At 40.6% G+C, this 8,329-nt stretch overlaps 2 non-coding genes across 2 annotated transcripts; one reads left to right on the forward strand and one right to left on the reverse strand.

Moving 5' to 3' along the window:
- Positions 1-1,679: 1,679 nt before the first annotated feature.
- LOC116666178 lies at positions 1,680-1,787 on the forward strand. The gene has a single exon (XR_004323022.1). It is a non-coding gene; the product is annotated as a U6 spliceosomal RNA (small nuclear RNA).
- A 6,134-nt stretch (positions 1,788-7,921) lies between these two features.
- Positions 7,922-7,993, reverse strand: TRNAA-AGC. Its single transcript has one exon. It is a non-coding gene; the product is annotated as a tRNA-Ala (tRNA).
- Between the last annotated feature and the right edge of the window lie 336 nt (positions 7,994-8,329).

An 8,329-nucleotide genomic window follows, 5' to 3' on the forward strand; every position in this document is an offset into this window, starting at 1 on the left:
CTGAATGTACTGCTTTGTGATGAGGTTACGGAGGAAAAGTGGGGGAAGGAAAGACAGTCTCCAGAATAGGTGGAATCTTCTCAAGGGCACCCGGGTGTCCCAGGTGCCTAGTTTGCTTACCTGTGTGCCCGATACCTCCAAGATTTAATACTGTGATGTAAGCAACATGGATAGACCTAGAGATGGTCCTACTGAGTGAAGTAAGTCAGGCAGAGAAAGACAAATATCGTATGATATCACTTACAGGAGGAATCAAAAAAAAAAAAATACAAACTCTATTTACAACCAAAATCAGACTCATACACAAAGGAGACAAACTCTGCTTATCAAAGGGGAAAGGCTGGGGAGGGATAAATTAGGGGTTGGGGATTAACAGACACATATTACTATATATAAAACATAAAAAGGACCTACTGTATAGCACATTGAACTATATTCAATATCTTGCAATAACCTATAATGAAAAAGAATATGAAAAGGAATATGTGTATGTATATGTATGACTGAAGCATTATGCTGTACACCGGAAACTGACACAACATTGGAAGCTGACTATACTTCAATTGAAAAAAAAAAGTGTAGCCTGAAAATTGAAAGTTATTTGGGGCAAAATGCCTGGGAGAGAGCACTTCAGACAGCTTTGAGGGACTTCTCTGAAGATGCAGGGGGAAGGTCAGTATTATATATGATTTTAGTGAAGGGAGGGGGTATGTGCAGTCAAGCACACATTTAGACAGAGCCTGGCTGCTAGTCACGAGGAGCAGATGTCACCTTTAATGATTTTAGTGCCTTTCTAGGTATGAGGAGATGCAAGAATTTGGGCTCATAAAATCTTCTCCTGAAAATATCTAACTTTCCGAAGGCCCGTTCTGCCAGTTTTCCCAGAGCACAGAGCGCCACATTCCTGACCTCCACCCTGAACACCTTTCCGGGAATGTTGAAGGTCTGACTGCACTCGTTCCTGATTTAATTTTTGCAGAGGCAGACGGCAAGTGCAAATTTTTAGTTGGCATATAGTAGTGTGTCTCTCTCCCTCACCTCTTTCCCCTTTGGTTAACCGTAAATTTGTTTTCTATGTCTGTGAGTCTGTTTCAGTTTTGTAAATAAGCTCATTTGTATCATTTTTTTTTTGATTCACATATAAGTGACATCATACGATCAGCCCCGCTTTCTCTCCATCTGTTTCTCATGCTTGACGACAAAAATGTAGCTTTTCTTCTGAATAGGGATGACATCATTCATCAGGGAATTTATCTCCCTCTTCTAAAAAAAAAAATGGCAGGTCAGAGAGTTTTCCCGTATTTGCAGTGTTTCAGGCGCCTTTCATGCAAAATAGTCAATATGCCAGAGCAGCATAATTTGGGGTGGCATTTCCCAAACTCCATCAGGGTCAAGACTGTCTCAGTAGGGGGCAGACTTGACTGCACCTGCAATTGCAATGAGAAATGGGAATTTGCCACCAAGCGTAGATCACTTCACAGGGGTCAGTGGATGGAAAACCACTGTAACGTGGGAGGGTTCTTACTCAATGAGTCCAACAGGATTCAGGTTAAGGCAGGTCAAGGACTCAGACATTAAGTGGAGGCACGGGAACTTGATGGTCAGATGTCAGAGGTGATCAGATATGAAGGGTGGGGGAAATAATTTAGCAGGATTCTTTGCTAAGACCGGGCTGGGCAGTGCTCAATTCAGCAGCACATATACTAAAAATTGGAACGATACAGAGACAATTAGCATGGCCCCTGCACAAGGATGACATGCAAATTGGTGAAGAAGAAGAAAAAAAAAAGTCTGGGTCCAGGACCAAAGTGAAGGTCATTATTCTCAAAATTACAAATGCAACCTGTAGGACAAACGGGAAGACTGAAGTGGGGTGGGTCAGAGCTGGGGAAATTGATGCAAAAGCAAAAGGCAACGGGGGCGGGTGGCGGGGGGGTGGGGGGAATCTGAAAGGGAAACGGGGACTTGGAGGCGAGAACTCCTCCCTCCACAGGAATTGGGGGAAACAGGCAGACCCCCACTCAGTGCAAAGAATGAGATTTGGTGAGCTGTTTTAGAGAGTGTTTTGAATATCAATAAACACAAAGAGTAGGCATACATCTGTTAATAATGGCGGAGTTAATTCTGTTTACTCGGAAAGCCTTAGAAGTGGGGCTGGGGAGAGGGACAGGCTCCCATTCTTTGGGTTTCTAAGAAATTACCAAGCCAGAACATTTTTAAAAAATAAACTTCTAATTTTAATTTTTACATAAACTTGTAATTTAAAACTTTTAACTTAAAAAAATTGAAGTATAGTCAGTTTACAATGTTGTGTCAATTTCTGGTGTACAGCGTAATGTTTCAGTCATACACATATATATATTCCTTTTCATATTCTCTTTCATTATAGGTTACTACAAGGTATTGAAGATAGTTCCCTGTGCTGTACAGTGGGACCTTGTTGTTCATCTATTTTATATATAGTAGTTAATACCTGCAAATCTCAAATTCCCAATTTATCCCTTCCCATCCTCCTTCCCCACTGGTAACCATAAGTTTGTTTTCTATGTTTATGAGTCTGCTTCTATTTTGTAAACAATAGAACTTTTAACTTTAAAACTTTTAATTTTAAAATAAACCTTTACTTTAAAAAAATTAACTGTTAATTTTGAAATGAACTTTATTTTTTAAAAAACTTTTATTTACAGAAAAACTGGAAAGATATTACAGAGTGTTCTCATTATACTTCCCCCTTTTCCCTTATTAGTACATTTGTATGACACAGTTAATAAACTAATGTCTTTATTAGCTGCAACCCATAGTTTATTCAGATTTCCTTAGTTTTTTTTTTTAATCTATTCCAGTTTCCTCTCCAGGACACCACATTACATGTAGTTGTCATGTTTTCTCAGGCTCTGTTCAGCCGTGATGGTTTCTCAGACTTCCCTTATATATGTTTTAAGTTTCTCTATTTTTCAAACATTTTTCAAAAAGTGAATTCTTTTTTTGTGTAGTAAGTTAGGTTTGTTTATTTATTTAATGGAGGATCTGGGGATTGAACCCAGGACCCCATGCTAAGCACAAACTCTACCACTCAGCTATGCCTTATTGTGGATACCCTGGACAGCTTTGAGACATTCTGGTCAGGTATTTCATAGCATGTGCCTCAGCTGGGATGGGTCTCTTGTTTTTCTCGTGGTAAGATTGGGTCATGGGTTTTGGGGAGGAAGTCCACACACGTAAATGCCGTTCTCATCACATTTCAAGGGGACATACTGATGTAGTGATGAAGTCTCTCTCCTTGACCAGACTTTAGTCTGGCTCCCCTGAGTCCTGCAGGGGAGCAAAACTGACCACCCCAAAATGTGTCTCTTTGGCATGTGGATTATTTGGAGCAGAACATAACAGAGGCCCCAAAGACTCCACAAGAACATTGGACCTTACCCCTAACTTCCTAAAGAATTTAGGTAGAAGGTCTGTTCCTGGAATAGAGCTACCACCAGGGATGTGTGCAAAGAATACGGGCTACACGTGGCGGGGGGAACCTGGGAAAGCTGGCAGGGCCTGGAGATCAGAGCCCTGCCTCTGCAGGGCCCAGCAAACATTTGTTCACCAAACTTATCCTTTTCCATCTCCAAGTCAATTGCTCTCCTCCCCTTTGACATCCCAAACCCCTAGCCCCGGCATCCTCTTTTGTCTTGAACTGAAGATGGCTTTTACAATGACAGTTTTTGGCCCTTTCGGCAAGTTCCTCCACCTTCCTGGGTCTCCCCCATGTATACACACTACTCAACCTTTATTTGATTTTCTCCTGTTAACCTGCCTGATGTCAAATTTCATTCTTGGACTGGCCAGGACCTAGAAAGGTAGAGGAACATTTCTTTCTCCTGCACAATACTTAACCAAGACTCTCTCTTGGACCAGACTTCAGTCAGGTTCCCCTGAGGCCTCTTAGCTGGGCCTTGACCTTGGCCCTTGACCTGCCTGTGGTCCATCCAGTCCAGCCTTAACAAAGACTATGGCTACAAAGTAGACCCCCACCCTTGACATCTGATAACTCCTGATGGCTGATCAAGTTCCTCTTGCTACTGCCTTGATGTCTAAGTCCTTGGCCTGCCTTTAGTAAGAATCCTGTTAAGCCACTGAGTAAAAACTCCCCACCCAAGACATCTCCTCTAGTAATTTTCCACACACCAACCCCTCCGTTTACTGTTGGCTATGACTCCCTTGCTTCTTTATGTATTTGGAGTTAAGCTCAATCTCACCCCCTATGGTAATGGTCACAACTCCTACTCATGTGCCCTGAATAAAGTCTTCCTTTAAACATTTAAAAAATTATTATTCTTATTTTTTTTATTGAAGTGTAGTCGATTTACAATGTTAGTTTCAGGTGTACAGCAGAGCAATTCAGTTATACATCGACATACATATATATATATATATATATATATATATATATATATATATATATATATATATTTTCAATTTCTTTTCCATTATAGCTCATTACAAGAAATTGAGGGGGTGGGTGCAGCTGAAGTGGTAAAGCACATACCTGGCATGCATGAGGTTCTGGGTTCAACTCCCACTACCTCTTCTAAAAACGAACAAATAAATAAATAAACCTAATTACCTCCCCCCTCCACCAAAAAAAAAAAAAAGGATGGAAAAATTATTAAAAAAAAAAGAAATTGAATAAAGTCTTCTTTACCAATTTTTCCCCTTTTTTTCTTTTACTTATTTTTCAATTAAATGTTTTATTGTATTTTTTATTTTTTCCTTTTTTAAAGTTATTTTCATTCTCTTCCTTTACCGATTTTAACAAGTGCCCGGTGGCTAATTTTTTTCCTTAACACTTGTTTCATAGCCTGCACTGTCAAACTCTCAGAGCCACACATGTTCTAGGATTCCATGCTCAGATGTGTTTTACTGATGGGATACTTCTTAAAAAAAAAAGTTGATGAGTCCATGCCAAAGTGGTGATGCAATGGAGATGCAGGGAAGGGAAAAGATGGGCCGTGAAGGACCTGTCTGGTCAGCACTGGGAAACCAGCATGTCAATAATCTGGGCCCCATCATCCAACCTCCGGACTCATGTTTACCACCTACTGTGTGCTGCCCAATACACTGGGCACTAGCCACGGGTAGCTCTTTAAACTTAAATTAATTGTTGAGTATTCAGCTCTCTAGTCTAGACCTGCCAGGCAAAATACAGGATGCCCCGGTAAATCTGAAGTTAAGATGAACAATGACTTTTTGTCTAATTTTTCAGTATAAGTATGTCCCAAAGGGTACATGTTTAACCTACCATATAGCACAAGGAACAATATTCAATTTCTTGTAATGAGCTGTAATGGAAAAGAATTTGAAATATATATATATATGTGTGTGTGTATATGTGGAGATATATATATCTGAATTGATTTTCTGTACTCCTGAAAGTAACATTATAAATCAACTGTACTTCAATAAAAAATAAGAATTAAAAAAAAGAGTGCATATTTATCTGACATCCACATTTAACAGGCTATCCTGTATTTTTTTGTCCTAAATCTGGCAATCGCCCCTCAGCAGCTGGAGTCCCATTTCAAGGGCTCATAATAGATGCTAGTGGCCCTTGGCTGCCGTATTGGACAGTACAGATACACAGGATCTGCGTCCTGCACAGACAGTGTTATTGGACAGCGCTGATCTGTAAAATTCCTTCTATGGAAAGAGTCAGGTCTGGGAGATCAGGAAGGACGTCACAGAGGGAATGGAAATTGTAGTGAGGGCTGGAAATGTGATTAGATTCCAAGGCATTGCAGCTCCTGGAAAAGAGACTTCAGGTGCCTGGGGCACCTCAAAGAGTAGGTTCTGGAGTGGGGAAGGTATAGCTCAATGACAGAGTGCCTGCTTGGCATGCACAAGGTCCTGGGCTCAATCCCTAGTGCCTCTGTTAAGGGGGAAAAACAAACAAACAAACAAAAAGAATAGGTTCTGATGAGCTTGATGTAAAAAGATACATATATATTTTTTTAATGGAGGTACTAGGGATTGAACCCAGGACCCTGTGTATGCAAAGCATGCACTCTTCCACTGAGCTATATCCTCCCCTGCAAAACATTTTTAATTTAATTTTTAATTAAAATGTTATTTTAATTAATTAATCACTGCTGAGGGGAGTTAACTAGGTTTTATTTGTTTATTTAATGGAGGTCCTGGGGATTGAACCCAGAACCTGGTGCATGGCAGGCATGTGCTCTACCACTGAGCTATGTTCGCCCCTCTACAAAGGTATTTTTAACATATACATATACAGCAGTAATAGGTCACTTAATAACAGGGAATTCCTCGTCGGATTACTGTAGACTCCTTAAAAGGGTTGGGGTGGGCCATAATCTCATTTTCTCTACCTGTTTAGGATTTGCTAGGCAGGACTATTTTTTTAGTTTCCCAAATCCACTTTTGCTAAATATTCCTAAAAGATTCTTGTGAAGAATTTATTTGTTGATTAGGTATTAGCTGAACTCTATTTTCCAGGTCTATTAGGATTCATTGGTAAGAAAGGGAGGTGTAACTCCTTAGTAATTGGGGGTCAAGGGTTCAGAACCTGAGAAGTCCAGGAGGTACTGGAGTGGGGTGGAGGGGTTCAGTGCAGGGGTAACTCCTAGTGATGTGGGATCCTCAGAAGGCATTCTAAAGAAAGCATTGGGAGGAAAAACCGTTTCCTCTTCCAAATGGTTCCAGTAGTTGGAGGCTTGAAAATTGACTGACAAAGGACAGATTATCAGGTGAAAAGAGGTTTATTTACATGTGCATGAGGGACCACCAGGTAATGAGAACCTGGAGGAACAGCCTGGAGGTTTTTTTAATCAATTTAACTAAAGGACGGCGTGTGAGGGCGTCAGTGGGAGGGCACGGGAAGTTCTGCTGGGCTTTTTGATGCTAAGGGAGTGAGCTGTCTGCTTTGGCAACTGAGTTGGCAGGAAACTGCCGTCGGAGGGGGTGAAGGGCAGCTGTTTTTTGTGGGAGGCAGATGAGGGAAGCTTATCGAAGATTTCTTCCTGCATCTTCTGTAGCTCAAATGTTTTCAATTTGGGATAAAGATAGCTTGAGTGGGGGGAGGGAAATAGATCAGTGGTAGAGCACATGCTTAGCCCTAGGCTCTGCGTTCAACCCCCAGTACCTCCATTAAAAAAAAAAAAGATAATTTGGGGGTAATTCTATCACAAGACAGGCAAGCATAGTAGAGTAAGGGGGGTATCTAAGAAGAGGTGATAAGAACTCACATTTACAGGATAAAGAACTTAATCTGAAATACTCTGGAATGCCTTTCCAAGGAAATCTTTTTCTTTTAATTATTATTGTAATGGAGATACTGGGGATTGAACTCCAGACCTCATGCATGCCCACATTCTGCCTTTTGGAAAGTCACAGGGCTGCATCTCAGTGTCCTGCAGGGTCTGAGGAGGAAGGAAAAACAAACTTGTGTGCTTTCTTCATTTTCCAAATTTTTGATTGATTTAATTTTTTTTTGGTTGAAGTGTAGTTGACTCACAATGTTAGTTTCAGGTATCCAGCAAAGGGATTCAGTTATACTTACACACACATATGTTTTCTTTTCAGACTCTTTTCCGTTATATGTTACTACAAGAAATTGAATATAGTTTCCTGTATAGACTGTATGCAAATTCCTTTTAGGAACACTCTGGTTTTTTGTCTTTCTCTGCAGGCCATTCTGCATCCTACAGACCTCAGTCTGGGGAAAGAGTTTAATGAAAGGCAGTTAGCACAGTCATCTGGTCACCAAAGGGCCCGGGCATGGGGCTGTTTTAAGGTCATTCCGGTTTTATTTATTTATTTTTTAAATTTTTCTTGGGGGGTAGGTAATTAGATTTATTTATTTATTTATTTATTTATTTATTTATTTATTTATTTATTTATTTATTTATTTATTTATTGGAGGTACTGGGAATTGAACCCAGGACCTCATGCATGCTAGGCATGTACTCTACCACTGAGCTATACCCTCCCCCAAGGTTACTGCATTATAATAACAAAATGCTAATACTTGCATGGTTTGATTGACCCCAGTTTATAAAAGGAGAAAATGAAAATAGCTATTAAAGATGTGACGCCAAGCGGTGGGCAAAGTCAGAATTGCAAGCACGGAATTATAGATGAGTTGGGTTTTGAACCCAGGACTCCGGCACTAGCGGGTTCTTATCTACCACGTCATAGAGCCTTTGCAAGCCTGATTTCATTCACCGTCCATTTAAGGGACAGCATCTCCCTGGGATGGCTTTGCTCGGCACGGCCCCTGGTGGTCGGGGTGGAAAAGCGCGTCTCTGGTTAATGCCATTTATTG

This window comes from Camelus ferus, chromosome 9 (genome assembly GCF_009834535.1).
Source record: "Camelus ferus isolate YT-003-E chromosome 9, BCGSAC_Cfer_1.0, whole genome shotgun sequence".
Classification (NCBI taxonomy): Eukaryota; Metazoa; Chordata; class Mammalia; order Artiodactyla; family Camelidae; genus Camelus; species Camelus ferus.